Source organism: Nicotiana sylvestris, chromosome 2 (assembly GCF_000393655.2).
Source record: "Nicotiana sylvestris chromosome 2, ASM39365v2, whole genome shotgun sequence".
Lineage (NCBI taxonomy): Eukaryota > Viridiplantae > Streptophyta > Magnoliopsida > Solanales > Solanaceae > Nicotiana > Nicotiana sylvestris.
This window is the reverse complement of record NC_091058.1, coordinates 4,264,039-4,282,631: the sequence shown is the minus strand read 5'-3', so window position 1 is coordinate 4,282,631 and position 18,593 is coordinate 4,264,039. Positions and strand designations below refer to the sequence as shown.

The 18,593-nt window shown below is 37.6% G+C and overlaps 1 long non-coding RNA gene across 1 annotated transcript; it reads left to right on the top strand.

The window, feature by feature from the left end:
* LOC138886290 (uncharacterized) lies at positions 1-2,361 on the top strand. Its single transcript, XR_011404941.1, has 3 exons — positions 1-85; positions 178-234; positions 1,987-2,361. It is a non-coding gene; the product is annotated as an uncharacterized lncRNA (long non-coding RNA).
* Positions 2,362-18,593: the final 16,232 nt, after the last annotated feature.

The window sequence follows — 18,593 nt, the reverse complement described above, 5'->3', positions numbered from 1 at the left end:
ATTAGTCGTTTTTGCATTATGTATTCTGAGTGCATTGCTCGAAAGGAGTCCCTGAGGTCGAGTTCCTGTTGGATTTTTGGTTGTGGTAATCATCAATTTGCTGCTGCTATACTCTTGTTAATTATCATAATCATCTAACTTATTTAACTTTTGTTTTTCAATCCAAACTGTCTTTAGGTTCTGGTTTAATATACGAGGGATATCCAGCGTATTATCGTGCATTTCATGAGTCAAGTATGTATTCTGTTAATTGGCATTACTTGATTGATGCTCTACTTCTTGTATCAGCGTGCAGCTTTCTTGTGTAAGAGTTTCTAGTTTGTTTATTTAATCTTGTGCATATGTCCTTTTGGTGCTTTCTCATTTTGGAATTCCTGACAATTGTTGAGGCTTAACTTTGAAAGTGGATTGTCAATATCTTCATTTCCAGTTTGATGAGTTGCAATTTCAATTTCAAGTGCCATGAGATGGCTAAAGATGTTATGCTTGAGATAAGCTGTTTTTTTTAATTATCCATCAATGATTTCGTTCTCGTGCTTAATTTTTGTTAGCATAGATTTCTGTATTCAAGGTAATACGGTTGTTGCTTCATCGATTTCTATTTGGAAGATAATTTTGTATACCAGTTAGTTGAATTAGCGTTGCACCGTAACCGAGTGAGATTTAGTGGATGCTAATTCTGTCATAGCTTGCTCATACTGCTGCACCTAAAGTGGTGAAGTATCTGATTGTAGATTTGTTGTCCGAATTTTTCCTTTGAGCATTCATAGGAAGAAACATGAGGAAAATAGTGAGGCAGTACTATATTTGCTTTGTCTCCCATATATTTGGGATACACCTTTTTTCCCTCACTTTCTGGTGAAAAAACGAAATTTAGAGAGGGCTTAGAGATAGTAGAGAATCATAGCGCTCTTACTTTCTGTCAACATTTTAGGAGAATACCAATTAAGCTCCATGAAAATATGATTGTATCTGAATTGAAAACTAATACAATACTATATGATTAGCATTTGGAGATTCGACTTGAAAAGTTATTTTAGTACTATGCCTTTTATGGTTATCAAGTGGATAATCAATATGAATCCAGTACTAGTGCTAGTAACTAATAGTATATCTTTTCTGGTTTCTTTCAGAAGATTGTCAAGTTTTCAACTTGCATTTATAGAGTCGGTCAACCTTGTACTGCCTTTAAATCTCTTTTCCCTTATATTTTCTTCTATGCATTACTTTGAATGTTGTGCTAGCGAGGATACACGCCAGAGTTTCTACTTGTACTGTTGAAACTTCGATGTATAACTTGTGTTTTCTTTTCTGTTTACCTACGCTTTGTTTCTTTTTTACCAATCTCTTGCATGTCTCAGAATCATCTCCTTTTGCTCTCATGATTAGCTAGTCTTTGTATCAATGTAAAAGATAACTATCTGGTAACTTCTAAACACACATTGTGTTGATGGAGTTTACTATGGGAAGGGACTTCCATAAAAATGATCTGTCGCTCGGTCTTCTTCAGAAGTATAATTTCTGAATATTTTGGGACTAAGGGGATTGTATCGAGGGTCTACGAAACAGCCTCTCTACCTTCAGGTAGGAGTAAGGTCTGCATACATACTACCCTCCCTACGCCCCACTTATGGGATTAAATTGGATTTGTTGTTGTTGTTGGGGTTATATCGATTTGAAAGCACACAATCTGTAACGTAAAAAAAAGATCAAAAGCTACATATAATGGTCTACTTGGATCTCATTTCTTTATCATAAACAAAAGTGCAAGGCAGCATGTTTGCTCTTTCCCGGGAATATGGTGCCTTTAAAATGCCTCGTTGTCCTTTCTCAAAGTCCCCATAACACTCTGTAGAAAACTTTAAGTTGAGTTTTGATAATAGGCTATATAGCTGTTATTTACACCATAATTGATCATGCTTTGTTGTTGTTTTATAATGTAAGTTGCCAATAAAATGTTTTAATTAATGCTATTTGGTTTCGCAGGGAATATAAGATGCGAGGAAGCAACATGAAGTGTTTAGAGGCAATAACGTGAAGAAAACACCCACTCAAGAAGTACCCAAATACAAAAGAGCAAAAAGAGAAGGAACGCGGAGACAAAAACGCCCAGCATAACCGCGGTCCGCGCCGCGGTTGGAGTCAGTGTCCTCCGCGCTCAGCGCCGCAGGTTCACAGTCCAAAATGTTAAGGGGCCAAAGTGTCAATTCGGGAAAACTTTTGTAAAACCCTTATAAGATGTAAGAAACTCGCCCAAGAGAAGGGAGAGCTTATTTTGAGATTATTTTGGCAAGAAGAACAAGTGTGAGAGATCACCCAAAACATCATAGTTCTTATTCTCTTCTATTTTTCTTGTAATTTTCCATTATGAATATTTTCGTAGTTTATTCTTACGTTGTCATGAGTAGCTAAATACTTTAATCTAAGGTTTTGGTGAAACCCGTTGGGGATGACTTGGTTGTTATATTAATATAGTTTGAATTGGTTGTTAATCTCTATTTGTTCATCTACGTTTTGATTGTGGTTAATTGAAAGGGCTCTCAATTATCCGTTCCTATTTATTATGTATCTTCTTGAGAGAGAGTGCATATTTAGATAGTTTTTTGAACAACATCACTCCCGGAGTATAGACGAGAGTCATAACTGAGGGTTTAGAGATTGGATTAGAGATAACGATATCTCGGGTGCAATCTAAAAGAACGGTAATGTGAATCTAGCTAGCGTAGCTTGAGAGAGTGCGTCTAGTAAATTATCATAATTGCTTGAGAGAGATTTATGATAGCCGGAGAGTTCTTGATTGATAGAGACAACTAAGGCATCGCTATAAGAAACGTACAACCAAGGAAATCACCAACGGGGAAACCATTACCTTAGACCTTAGTCCAACTGTTTACACATCAAGCATAGTTAATTTTTAGCTGTTAATTATTTTCAGACTTGAGTTGTTAGAAATATCATCAATTGTGAATTACAAAGTTTGGGGAAAATTGATTCTGTGAATTTAGTAAATCAGTCAAAAGTAATTGATAGGTTAATTTTCTGTGGTTCGACTCTCGACAGAATTACTCAGATTATATTTGCTACGTCCGCGTATATCTTTGTATAAGACATAGTTTGGCGTTATCAAGTTTGTCACATAGTTGTATATTAAAGCCATATAAAACACTTCAACAATCCAAACATATTTAATGTAACATGGAATATCACAAGCCATTTCCTACAAAATCTAGTAATTATGAAAAGTGCACCAATGTCTTCCCTCTCGTAACTCCTGCACCCAAGAGACGAAAGGATACAACACCAATAACACACCAAGAAAAATCTCACTAGTGGGGTCTGAAGAAGGTAGAATGTACACAGACCTTAACCCTACTCCGGAAGGGTAGAAAAACTGTTTTCGGAAGACACTCGGCTCAACAGAAGAGACTCCAAAGAAGAAAGGATAAATAAGAGAAATGATAAATTAAACAAATTTAGTAACATAGGCATGGGAAACCTTAGGAGTTGACAACTATCTAAACTATCATCCAAATTTTAGTGGTCCAATTTTTTCCTTTTCCAAAACTGACTAATCTTGGTATTTGAGGTAATTTTGCAGGTAAGTTAGCCATCAATTTGGGTGCCACAATGTGAAGTTAGTGTCCCTAAAAGCAGAGTAGGACATGTCACCTACTAGGCATTGAATTGAAATTTTGTTCCATTATCCCAACATACTCACATTTTTGTTCATGCGCTTGTTTACAATTGTAAGTTCTGATATACATCATTTATGTTAAGGAAACAGTTTGCCTTCTTCTGCTGTCTACCCTTGAGCAGTTCCAAGCTGCAGTTTGGGTTTTTGTGCTATATGAGAGAACCATCTTCTCTGTTTAGGGTCTATCCATAGAAACTTCCTTTGCTTTTAGCATGTAGTAGTATTGTAGTATAACATTCTCATGTGCACAATTTTGTTATGTGAAGTTACTTGACATTGATCATAAGGTCTAAGTTGCTTGGATACGGGTGCGGATCTAGAACTCGGATCTTTCGAGATGTAAATTTTAAGATTCGGAGATACGGATCCTAGTACAGATACGGGTGCGGGGATCTGACTATGAAATTATCGCTAAATTATGAAATTTTTTGTGAAATACTGAGAAGTTTTATTGTGTGCCTCACACAACTGACATTAGTTGTGTGAGGCTCCTTTTTGTCTCGCAAATTTGTGAACCTCAATCTTACACTTCTGGGTCCACAAAATTGTGAGACAAAAAAGATGCCTCATACAACTAGTGTCAATTGTATGAGACACAAAATAAAATTTTCCCCTAGATAAGATGTGCTATTTTCTTCAAATTTGCCCTAATTTTAATTCTGATTTTGGGAATCAAAATGTATGTGTTCTCGAATTTTTCTGTTCGCCATGGTCAAAGTACCCAAAATTATTTGACTAAATCCGGTACGGATCCCATTCCTACACCCATACTAGTAACATGTCGACATGGCACCTAAGCTGCATGTCGGAGCAACTTAGCTTATGGTACCAACTCCCTTGACAATTTTAATTGTCAACATTTTCAACCTAAAGTTAATTAAAAATACATATAGATGAGATGAATTGCTCTGTTGGTATTTTCCATAATACTCTTTGATATTGTCCTCCAACTAGACTCACTATTTCTGTTAGCATAAGTAATTTCAGCAGTTGTACTTGAATCCATTGATAGTTCCTTACATCTGGAAGTTTAAAGAAATGTTACCACTTTGGGCTAGGCAGAAATCTTTTTCATTATTATAGTAATTTTTTTATAACTATGGTGTCGGGCCAATTTGTGCGCACATCAACTATCTTAGGGTACTTATTATCTCCCGTCAACACAAATACCAAGTAACTCTATCTACCGAGGCTTGGACAGATGGTAAAAATCACCTACTAGTATTTTTCCTCCGCTGGGATAACTAACTTCAGCATTTTGTACTTAAATCCATCGATTGATTGATAGTTCCTTCCATCTGGAAGCTAAAAAAAATATTAGAGATTTTAACTCCCTTTTTTTAAATTTTCTTGTAGTTATATATAGCCTCCCACTTTCAAGTTTTATGCCCAAAAACTTCTAAATTTGGAGTCATGTCCAGTTGATATGGTTGATTGAGAGAATCTGGATACTGTATTCCGGATGTTAGGTTAGAAGTAACTGTCAGTTTTTGTAGTGTAGCACATGATTTAATAAAGTCAGTGAGACAGGTTAGTTAAGTGATACTTTAGCATTAGAGATCTGGAATACAAGAGTGGGAACATGGGTTATTAATGATAATGTTTTATTAGCTGGTTAAATGCAGTCTCATAATGTCATTAATACCCTACCCTTCTCTCTTTTTTTCTCCTAGATTGTAAATGTAATATTTATTCATTTTAAATATCATTGTCTACAATAAAGGCCCCAAAAAATAAAAATATGACTTATGGTACAGCGAAGAACAGGGTGGCTAGGCACATGGGGGGTTTAGATAGGGACATAAAAGGCCACATGTGGCCCTGTCTTAAGGCCAAGATATTAAAACTTGGTTGATTTACGCATATGCGCCGTATCCTTAGGTTATGACTTGCACTTGTGGTTGTGGGGGTGGGTTCTGCTGCTGGATGAGGCTTGTGATCCATTGTTTGGTTGCTAGGGTGCATCACCATAACACCTTCGACCCCTATTTCGTCTTTCACTTACAGATAAATTCAGCATTTAGAATCATGGGTCCGAGATCGCGATCGCGATCGCAAGTTAATGGTATACAATAAGAACTGAGTTCACATCCAAAAAATTATAGTCATTTAGTAGATTTCTTAATAATATATAAGGTCTCAGCAAAAGCTACTGGGTTTACGCGAAATGGTGACTTATTAGCTAGGTTCTCCCTCGAGTCTAGAATGTTGATTGGTGGAATCCAAAGATACTCTTAACATGGTGTGACCAAGCCAGCACGATTTTCCCCAAAAGACTTCATACCATTAAGAGATCCCTATATTATATGTAGACTCTCAATCTTTTCAGCTACCGGACTTTGTTCGCACACCCAACAATCTCTCCCTCGAACTAAGTTCCACGTGGCCCACTATAGACTCCCAATCTTTTTAGTATCGAACTTTGTTCGCACACCCAATAATCTCCTCCTCGAACTAAGTTCCACGTGGCCCACTACCACGATCCACGGGTCAATTTCCGTGATTACTGTGTGTCACCCACATTGTTATAGTATTATGGCAACTAAAGCCCGCAATTTATCCCTACACTTTATATGTAGACTCCCAATCTTTTTAGCTACCGAACTTCGTTCGTGCACCCAACAATCTCCCCCTCGAACTAAGTTCCACGTGGCTCACTACCACGATCCACGATCCATGGGTCAATTTCCGAGATTAATGTGTGCCACCCACATTGTTATAATATTATGGCAACTGAAGCTCGCAACTAGTTATTGGGCTAAAATTGCCCAAAGATACTCTTAACATAGTGTGATATTGTCCGTTTTAGGTCAAGCCCGCATGGTTTTCTCCAAAAGACTTCATATCATTAAGAGATCCCTACACCTTATATGTATACTCTCAATCTTTTCAGCTACCAATAAGGAACATTGTTCGCACGCCCAACAAAAAACTAGTTCATGAGGTGAAGACTGTCAAAACTGTATAAGGAGATACATTCCCTCAACCAATATAGGACAATTAATACCCCCTTATGTCGAGAGTTACATGTGAAGCGTGAACAACATAAGAGGAAGGTTCAACATTAGAAGTATGGATAATATAACATGAGCGAGCAACACCATACAAACCAAGAATATGAACGGGTCAGGCTGTGATATTCAGTTAATTGGATAAAAACTGCCCCTCATTTAATTTTCTCAATGCTCCCATCAAGCTGTGCCAATGGCTTGATATCCAGGATTTCTGTGATGGGTGTCACCATCAAGCTTTTGGGTTACTGTATATGAGCCAATTTCCTAGTGCAAAATGTGACAATGTCTTTTAATACTTTAATTTATTCATGCACTTTTTTGGGTATTATTAACCTTAATGCTCAGATCACTAACATAGTGAAATTAGTGTGGAAGTCAAACCTGGACTAAATCTGGGATCTGATGCAATTACATAATGGAGTGTTTAAGAAATCAAGGAATCCACACAATAGATCTATGAAAAATAATTAGACTCAGTGTCTTAAAATTAATTAGAGTGTGATTTAAGGTCTAACAGTCAACTTTGTTTTTAAGATGCAAGATGCATGAGGTATTTTATGTAGAATATGCTAAACTTACTAGGGTTTTAATATGATTATTTATTAGACAGGTGGATCAAATATTGGATACATGGTCACCACATCTAATAATGGAAGGTACAAGTGAAAGGAAAACGGGTTAACGTGGGTTGTATGGACTATGGACCTACCAAAAAAAAAACATATGGTAGACACAAATCGTATAATTGAGTCGAAATTGAAGAAATCTAATAAACAACTTGTTATTCAAGATTGTCTTCTCTACGTAAGCAATCAACAGATATGAACAACATCTACACTCCTTCATGTGAAAACCCAGAATACCCTGATCAGGAAATGCTCCTTAGCTTGTCTTTCCTAGCAAGTTGCTTCATTTGGTGAGTCCCACCTTAATCTATTTATTTTTTTCCCTTGAATGGTGGATAAAATTTTATGCTAAGCACTAAGCTCTTGTTATGCGCGGGGTCCAGGGAAGGGTAGAATCACAAGGGTCCGTTGAATGCAGTCTTGCCCTACCCTACATTTCTGCAAGAGGCTGTTTCCGCGGATGAAAGTTCATACTGATTCATAATTTTGAAATTAGGGGGAAAGTTACATGGACAGAGTTATATTTAATTTTGTTGGCATAGTCTTTCAGTTAGGGACATTTTCTAGGAAGTAGGGATGTACATAGGTTGGGCTGATTCGGATTTTACAATTATCAAACCAAATCAATTGCGTCGGGTTATTAAATTTAAAGACCAAATTAACCAAACAAATAAAACTCGGGTTTTTTACTCTCGGTTTTTCTTGGGTTTTCTCGGGTTTTCGGGTTATTTGGGGTTTTTTCCCGATAAAATCTTCGTAGAACAAAACATATAAATTGTACTCAAAATATTTCTTTAGTCCTAGTAAGATACAACTATATAAAGTATTTTCCAAGAAAATAATACAAAATATGAGATATGTCATGGCATTATCCTAAAATATTCAACAATTAAGACAATAAAATTATGTAATATAAATATTGCTAATTAAAAAGTCATAATAAAAATAAACATAATCTAAAAGTACTAAGTCATGCTAAAATAAGTAGACTAATAAGGGAGTATTAATTACATGACTAAATGCTAAAGAAAAAATAAAAATAGGTTATGCATTTTTATCTAAATTATTGCAAAATAAAAAATAGATATTCAATACATTTCCGTTCATAGTATTGAATTGCATATCTTTTATTAGCATTAGTATTGATTTGATTTTGGTTTGGGCTTTTGTTAGCACTATTTAATTTACTAATGTTAATGTTATAAAACTTAATTAGAACATTCAAAAGTTCTAAGTCCAACCTTGAAATAATACCTCAAAAGATAAAATTATGAAATCTTTTAAGAAATATTTATAAATTATATTACAATAAATATATTCATATATTAAATATATCTAAAATTTCTATATATGTAATGTCGGGTTGGTTTGATTTCGGTTTGACTTTCTTTAGTTAAAACCAAACTAAACCAATTTTGGTCAATTTTTTTTCCAACACCAAACCAAATCAAACCAAACTATAGTCGGGTTTTTTTTTTTCCGGTTTGACTCGGATTATCGGGTTGGTACGGTTTGTCGATTTCTTTTGTGCACCCCTGCTAGGAAGTATCATGTTCAACAGTAAATCTCATTATGATCTTGTTTAACTAGTTTAATCTTCTATTGATTCTTTTATGTGGTGGGCAGTGGGGCTTTTGGAGGGCGCAAGAGAGATGAGCTCTTTTTGTTTCGTATAAATGATTTCAATTAAATAGACGATCGATGTAAGGTTCTTTACACAATAATTGTAATATAATATATTACTAACAATTTATTATAGGTTACTAATGAACGTTTATTAAATATAGTTATTGCCAAATCTATTTTAAGTGATCTTATTATGTAAGTTTGTTTTTATCCCACTAGTGCTTACAATTAAAAAGTGCAAAGGTTGCTAATCATAAGTTAATTGTTGCGTTGACTAACTTAATTGCAAATTGTTCGATTTTGTACTTAGTGGGAATCTGGGATTAACTTTCAACCTATTAATGCGGGTAAAAGGTGAGCCATGTTAATCTTACAGTAAATTATTCTTCAATCATTTATGAATTGTACGGAATAGAAAGACGAGAGGATAAAAAGCAAATAGTTTCATAACGCTTGTCAGAAATGGTTTTACATGGGAAACCTGACACATACTTTATATTTTACATTAAATAAAGTATCATTTTAAGGGCTTCATTGAATTTGGAGAAGTAATAGTAATAAATTCTCCACTATATATTAATCCTAGTACTAAGTAGAAAAAGTACTACAGTAAAAAGGATAGTCAACCACCGCGTTTTGTTATGAGTTACCGTGTTCCTGGCTCTTAGCAAAATCCAACCTGATGATTATGACCTTCGTCCCTTTTTTTATAGAAGGCCACTTGATTTTAAGTGGGGTTTAGTTTGTATATAATATTACTTTTGGACAAACTTTTAAAACTAAATTATTTTGAGAAATATTTTTCTCAAAAATACTTTTTAAAGAAAATACCTTTTGTAAATAATAGTTTGTGTTTGACTATTTACTTTGGAAAGAATATTTTTGAACAGTATTAATATTTGACGAATCTTTTAAAAGTGTTTCTAAGTGTATTTTTTTTTCTCAAGTATGCTTTAAAAAAATATTTTTGAGGAGAAACTACTTTTTCTGTTTCTCAAAAACTGTTTTTGCTTCTACTTAAAAGTACTTTTTGTTCCTTCCAAAAGTTTGGTCAAATACCTTAACTTCAGGAGAAGAAAAAAAATACTGGCCTAAGAGAAGCTTGGTCAAATAGACTATTATTAAGAAACTATGTTAATAATTTTAATTATAAGGGAATTTGACTAAATTATCTTTTATTACTTCTTTAAACGTAGAAAGATTATTAGAGCAGGGGTAAATTTAAAATGAATAATAATGCCTTTTTAATTTTCTAAAATAATACTTATTTTGAATTAAATTTAAAAAGCTAAAAAGATACTTAAAATGGACGGGAAGGAGAAACATTTCAATAGTAAATTGTTTAGGTTTAAAGTATTCCTTATTAAAAGGTTTTTCATTGGCTTGAATTTGAAATTTTTGATTAAGAGTTGCGAATCCCAATCATTCTAACCACCCGTTTATGTTGAAAATATCATAGCAAAATTTATGGAAGTTATTAAATTAATACAATAAGTGGGATATTGTTATGTTAATTAAAAAAAGTGTCGTGTAAAGCTTGACTAGAGAGCGAAATACACCGAACACGTTTGACTTCAGAAGGGAAATGAGATTAGTTCATAACAACTACTGGAAATAGGAACACCGGCAAACGCCGTTTCTTTTTTGTTGCTCCTTATAACAAACAACCAAAAAGAAGAAAAAATGAAAAAGACCAAAAAATGCATGTTTAACGATCCTAATCTGCGGAAAAAGACGCGGTATTTTACAGATCATCAGACGTGGAAATGTTTCCTTTTCAGTACTACTATTGTTTTCCATGAAAAGAAACGGAACGGCTGCGGAGGGGCGAAAATGACAAAATAGTCCCTTAGGTTTGGAATATAGTCTAAAATAGTCCTTCAAATATATAGTTGAGCAGTTTTTGGTCCTTTATGTCACACCTCCTTTTTCCGCGCCCGCGGGGGCACAGAGGGAGTTTTTTCAATTAAAGGACAATCGAAACGGGATTTATTTATTTATTTCAGAGTCGCCACTTGGGAGATTTAGGGTGTCCCAAGTCACCAATTTTAATCCCGAAGCGAGGAAAATGATGACTCCATATTACAGTCTGCGTACCAGAAATCCGGATAAGGAATTCTGTTAACCCGGGAGAAGGTGTTAGGCATTCCCGAGTTCCGTGGTTCTAGCACGGTCGCTCAACTGTTATATTCGGCTTGATTATCTGATTTTATACAAGTCTGAACTTATGTGCAAAATTTAACTTTTAACCGCTTTTATCATTTACTGTTTTTATCAAGAATTGCAACGTTGTGAAAATGTATCTCGAACCGCGTTACAATCAATGTACCCGCGGTCGTCGACACACTTTGACTCCGTTGAGATTTGGATTTGGGTCACATCAATGTGCACCCGAGTTTAAGGAAATTAAATTGTTAAAGGCGCGCCTAAAGCGACTAGCGTATTTATTTTGGGTAGGACCGTGGAATTTTACTAAATGGTCCATCCCGAAGTCTAAATAATTTTTAAAGCAAATATTTACTGAGGGCCCCGCAATTGTATTTTATTTGGCGAGGCTCATCTCATTCTTATTTTTTTCAAAAAATGAATTTGCAACGTCATGGACACGCATCTCGAACCACGTCACAATCAATGTACCCGTGATTAGAAACACATTTCGAATCCGTCGAGATTTGGATTTGGGTCACATAAATGTGCACCCGAGTTTAGGAAGGTAAGGTTTATTAAAGCGTGTCCTAAAGAGACTAACGTGTTGTTATTTTAGGAGGGTTGTGAGATTTGCTAAACAACCCGTCCTGGAAACTAAATGCTTCAATAATTTACATTTAACAAGGGCCCCGCATCTGCGTGTTTTGTTTATTTTCATCGAGGCTCATCTCGTTCTTATTTTAAAAGGATATCCTATAGCAACTACGTTTCTTGTCGTGTTCGTCTCTATCAATTGAAAACGGTGGATAGTCCTAATTAATTACATGCTTGCAAGTTGTTTGTAATGGAATTCGGAAATGCTTAACAACAAGTCGGGACCGAAGCTGCGTGCACAGTCGGCCAAACAAATAATCCTGGGCCCAAATCCAGCCCACGCGCGGTTGGCCAGACCTGGGCCACTGCTCGCTCGATGCGGGCCTGCCTGATCTGTCCTCGACCTGGGCTCGACCCTTGTGAGGTTGAGGAGTGCAGGCTTGCGCCGTTTATTTTAAGGCAATGGTTTGCCAATTATAGGGGGACAATTTATCAAAAGGACACAAAATTAACTAACATGGATAGTTCTATGTATTTAAAGACATGCTAACCTTATAAAACCTAAGATACAACCTACTGCATTGGGGACCCTTTTATCTATCAGCCTACATATACAAACTAACATTCAATCACCATATATTGATATCTACTGGGCACACAGGCTACCTTCAGTATCTAAACAAGAATGTAAACTATTATACATTAAATGAGGTTCAATATAACAGTCTATGTACGAAATAAACAACTTCAGCTCTTCTCTTTTATATTCATGCTTAAACTCTCAAGTTACATTGGCACTGTTAATCGCGTACCTGGTATAGCAAAGCAGAAGAAGAAGGAGAATTGTCAGCTGAGGGGTATGCGGCAAATACAACAACAGCAGATAAACAGCAATAACACAGCAACAATCCAACAACCACAAATGTTTTCCACAGCCCACAAACAACCAGCAATATTTCCCAGAACAAAGAAAACCAGCAAATAGTCGAGCACCAAATGAGCAATCCCAGGAAAGAGTGATGAAACAACAGCAATACCAGAGTATTCAATGCAGCAACACCAACAGTTCAACAATCACAAGCAGCTCAGTCAATGCAAACCACAGAACTTGGCCGAGACAGCTTGACCAATATGAACTCTTATACAACTTTTCAGACAGTGTTTGGTTACAGTGTTTACTGGAAATTAACTTATGTTTTCAGTCTTTTTCTTTAAACTCACAAGACCTCTCCTCAGACTAAAAATTTTCCAGCCTTTTGTTTTCTCTTTTTCTGAAGACTAAAAGTCCAGCCCTGTTTAAGTTCTCAAATGGCTTATTTATAAGCCAAAAACCAGTGCAGTTAAGCTGCCTTTTTTGCTGCAACTTGCAGCCTGCCCATACTCTTTAAAGCCCATGCCTAAGCATCTTTTGGTGTCAGCCCCCTTTATTCCCACGCCTGGTTTTGTTTAATCAGGAGTTATGGGCATCATTTTTTATTCAATTTAAGTCCCATACTCTTATGTCTTGTTCCCCATTGGCATTAATTTAATCCCAAATTAGTACCCTACTTGTCAGCTCATTTAAACTAATCATTTTTGTTCTTTGCAAACCCCAGACTACCCCTGTTAAACCCTGGTTATCACTGTCTTGACCCTTTGCAGCATCAGGGCATTTTTGAACTGATGAAAGTTCAAATTCAGGACTGCCTAGACTGAACCTTTCAGTCATTTTTCAATGCAAACAAACTATTTCAAACAATGCTGGGGCCTTCAATCAGTGGCAAAGTATCAATTAGTCATGCGACATTATTAGCTCGTTTGATTCATTAGTTATAGAAACTAATCAACGACATTTATCGAGTCGACTATACTAATTATAGCAGGTAATAATCAGTCGCTCACATAAACAATATGTTCAGGGACCTAAAGGGCATCAGACAATTTTGTGTTCAATTACTGGGAACCTATATAAGTTTATTCATTTGACGACTAATCTAATCGAACATGTTCATCACAGAATACATTCAAATCATACACAGAAAACAATTGACCAAATAAAAGGTCTTTACAGAGATGAAAGAAATCCAAAAAAAAAATAACAAAATAACAACCAAACACAAAGAGATATGCTGACAACTTATTTAGAAATAAAACAAAAGAAAGGAAAACTTACCAAAATGTTTAAATCAAACAGACCCAAATCTGATTCAACTTCGAATTTTTGAGGCCGAACAAACTTTAATCAGGGTGTTCTCACATGAGAACACCTTGATTAAGGTCTATTAGACCTCAAACCCATGTCAAAACTGGCCGGGTTCCCCAGGTGCATGTGTTTCAAGTTCTGGATTTCCAGATCTGGATTTTTAGGAGTTGTGGGTAGATTCGGACCAAACCAAGCTTGGTTTGGTCACGAGGAAGGTCAGGGGAGTGTCTGGTATGAAGATGGGATGGTTTGGCATAGATCCGGGTTCGACTCAAATCTTCAAATGAAGATTCGAGACGAACGGAAGTGATTCGAGGCTCGTGGTTAGTGGATTTGTGTTCAGGACAGTGAGGTGGTCCTAGGGTGTTCAGGAGGCGGTCACCGGCGTTCGTGCCGCCGGGTTCTGGTGAAAGGGAAGCTAGGGCGGCTGCTAGGGTTTGGGGGGGGATTCAGTGTTTGGATGAAGACGATGAGTGGGGGGGGTTAGAATAGGGGGCGTGGGGTGTGATAGGAGGCTTATATACGGGGAGGCTGATTCAATCCTGGCCGTTGGATTGATTAAAATTGATGGCCAGGATTGGGGAGGCTAGACCATACGGTGCCGTTTGGTTAATCAAGGGGTCGGTCAAAAACGGGAATGGGTCGGGTCATGAGGGCTAATAAGGGCCATCGGATCAATGGAAATGAACGGCCCAGATTAACCGTCCCTGAAACGACGTCGTTTCAGGAGGTGCCTGGGCAGGCCTGGTCTGGACCGGACTTGTGCTGGTTTGGGCCCATCTTTTTGTTTTATTTCCTGGGCCTAACCCGATTTTCAATCCCTCTTTTTGTTTTCTATTTTATTTTTTTCTTTTAAAACAAAAATGAAATAACAAACCATAAAATAATGAAATTAAAACCAACAACAATGCAACATTTTAACATAATTATCACAAAAAATATTTTGGTAAGTTAACTAAAAGCCTAGAACGAACGATGCACATATATTTTTTTGAATTTTCTTTTACTGATCGAATTATGGTTTAATCACCCTGACATGCATATTTTGTATTTTGTTTGTTAATGATTAAATGCAAAATGGACAGATCCACAAATGACTAACAACACATGTCACGAAAAACTCGAACAATTGTACAGCGAAATCATTTGTCACTATTTTTATTTTCTTTTGGAGCGATTGCTCGTAAAGCAAAAATCACGTGCTTACAGCTGCCCCTCTTTGCACGAAGACACGAAGGGTTTTCGCGCAAAGATAAGCGAGCGATTTTTGCCCGTCCGAATACTCCGTGTGAAGCATTTTTTGAAAAAGATTTGACCGAACCTTTGCTTCAGAGGTTTCCTACATATCCTGGGCTGAAACAGGAATCAGGTCAATGTAGTTCGGGAAATTTTGGTAGCTGGGACTACCGTGTGACTGTAGTGCTTGTTGTTGTTGTGCGTTGTTGTATGCTGATGTAGGATGCTACTGCTCAACCGATCTCCCTGTTACATTGCTCTAAAAGGGAAAAACAAGAAGCTAAGCTAGACTGAGGATCATGAGATCTTATCCATCTTCCCCTTGTTTTTGTTGCCTTGCTTTCTTGTCGGCTAACGCTTTCCTCTTATGGCTTTATCTTGTGACTTTGGGAGAGGATGTTGGTCCTTTGCTGACATTTGAATGCCAGTTTTCACCACTTCGCCTGGTCCGCTGGGAACATGGCCTTCTTCTTTAAATCTTCCACTGGTTTCTTCAGTGGCATGGCTCTTCATCAGTATTGTCATACTGGGCATGCTACAATGTTTCCGAATTGCTTCTTCTGAGACGCGTTCTTCCTTCCTTTTGAATGTGCGCTTGCTTTGGCAGACTTCTGCTTCTTGGCGCTGGGGATTTTATTGTTTTTCCTGCTTGGGGCTTTCTGTTGTAACCTTCCGTCTTCAGGTGGGGCTACTGATTCCAAACTCTAGAGCTAAAATATATTCCCGCATTATACTGGTGGGCGACCTAGAACTTAAAATGTATTCCCGCATTATACTGGTGGGCGACCTAGAACTTAAAGGTATTCCCGCATTATACTGGTGGGCGACCTAGAACTTAAAAGTATTCCCGCATTATACTGGTGGGCGACCTAGAACTTAAATGTATTCCCGCATTATACTGGTGGGCGACCTAGAACTTAAAATGTATTCCCGCATTATACTGGTGGGCGACCTAGAACTTAAAGGTATTCCCGCATTATACTGGTGGGCGACCTAGAACTTAAAAGTATTCCCGCATTATACTGGTGGGCGACCTAGAACTTAAAAGTATTCCCGCATTATACTGGTGGGCGACCTAGAACTTAAATGTATTCCCGCATTATACTGGTGGGCGACCTAGAACTTAAATGTATTCCCGCATTATACTGGTGGGAGACCTAGAACTTAAATGTATTCCCGCATTATACTGGTGGGCGACCTAGAACTTAAATGTATTCCCGCATTATACTGGTGGGCGACCTAGAACTTAAAAGTATTCCCGCATTATACTGGTGGGCGACCTAGAACTTAAATGTATTCCCGCATTATACTGGTGGGCGACCTAGAACTTAAATGTATTCCCGCATTATACTGGTGGGCGACCTAGAACTTAAATGTATTCCCGCATTATACTGGTGGGCGACCTAGAACTTAAATGTATTCCCGCATTATACTGGTGGGCGACCTAGAACTTAAATGTATTCCCGCATTATACTGGTGGGCGACCTAGAACTTAAATGTATTCCCGCATTATACTGGTGGGCGACCTAGAACTTAAATGTATTCCCGCATTATACTGGTGGGCGACCTAGAACTTAAAAGTATTCCCGCATTATACTGGTGGGCGACCTAGAACTTAAATGTATTCCCGCATTATACTGGTGGGCGACCTAGAACTTAAATGTATTCCCGCATTATACTGGTGGGCGACCTAGAACTTAAATGTATTCCCGCATTATACTGGTGGGCGACCTAGAACTTAAAAGTATTCCCGCATTATACTGGTGGGCGACCTAGAACTTAAAAGTATTCCCGCATTATACTGGTGGGCGACCTAGAACTTAAATGTATTCCCGCATTATACTGGTGGGCGATCTAGAACTTAAATGTATTCCCGCATTATACTGGTGGGCGACCTAGAACTTAAATGTATTCCCGCATTATACTGGTGGGCGACCTAGAACTTAAATGTATTCCCGCATTATACTGGTGGGCGACCTAGAACTTAAATGGTATTGAAATTGTTTCCCCGTTCTTCCGAGAAAATTTTCGACAATCGGCAGAAAATTTTCTGCCCCGGTTTTTGGTGACTTCCATGGCATTGCATCTTGCTGCCCTCATCAATCCTCTGTTCCCCTGCAACAGACAAAAGGATTTAATTAGTTTTTATCGTGGTGGTAGAGGGTGCCTTTCTGGCGAGCAATTTTTCTCTCTTCCTCTTTTCTTGCTCTTTGTCCCCATAATTGGTTGGCGGGCAAAGTTGCCTGTTGGGGGTCTCTAGCCTGCTGGGGATTGGTTTTCAGTTTATCCCCTACTCTGCTTTCTCTTTAAACACATGATGTGGGAGTCTGCTTCTAACTCCTGAAACCACTCCCTTTCTTCCAAAATTTCCGGGCACAATCACTGCATTGCCCGGGACCGGCCTTTAAGACTGTTTGTATTATCCTGCACTGGATGAATTCCCCTTTGGTTCCTGGTAGTAAGCTTTGAAAAATCCTTTAAAGACACTTTTTTAGGAAAAGAAATAAAGATATGGAAAAGAGAAAAACTTTCTGAACCAATATTTTGTGGGAGGAGACAATCCACAGAACTTATCTGGAGGACAAAACTGGTCCCCGTGATCATGGCGTGCACCATAGATTCCGACCCAGTCTATTTGTATCGATTGATCTGCTCGATGGTTTGACTTGCTGGGGATGATAAAGGAGTGTTCACTTCGTTTCGAATGTGGTAGCTTTGCTGATCTGTCTTGTCGCCCCATAGTGCCCTTCGAGGGGTTTTCACTAATGAGACTCTCTCTTTTCTCTCATCTCCCGGCGCCTTATGGTGCCTGTGAAGGTTTTCACCAATAAGACTCTCTCATTTCATATCCCTCATCTTACATCGCCTCTCGGTGCCTGTGAAGGTTTTCACCGATAAGGCTCTCTCATTTTATTTCTTTCGAGGATCCGGGGTGTTGTAGATACGACCCTCTCTTCCGGGGATTCCTTTGACTATCAACTCATTCCTAGTCTTACGATCCTCTTCTTTGTTGGGGATCAGTGTATTACTCTTGACCTTATTTGCCGGATTTGGCATCTCTCGAACATTGATCGGGAGGTCTTTTGGATGTTGATGTTGGTTCTGGTGTGGAGTTAAAGAAAGGCTATGAAAAATGAAAATAATTTGATGGGTGATGTGCTACAACTTTTGGAATCAAACCTTTGTTGGAATTTTTAAAACATAACTTCTGCCCCAGTTTTCTTGCTTGGGGAATTTATTTATTTTTTACTCTTATGTTGTGCTACGTGCGTTACGCACGCTGTGTCTATTATGCACACTATGTACATTATGCATCCTATATTTATTATGATGCATACTATGACCGAGCCGTGAGGCGCCTACGTATCCTCTTTGAGGAATCAGGTCAAACGTAGTTCCCACGGTTTTGTATTTCTTATGATTTTATCTTCTTTTCTTTTTTTTTTCTTTTTTTTTTCATGTCCTTTCCATTA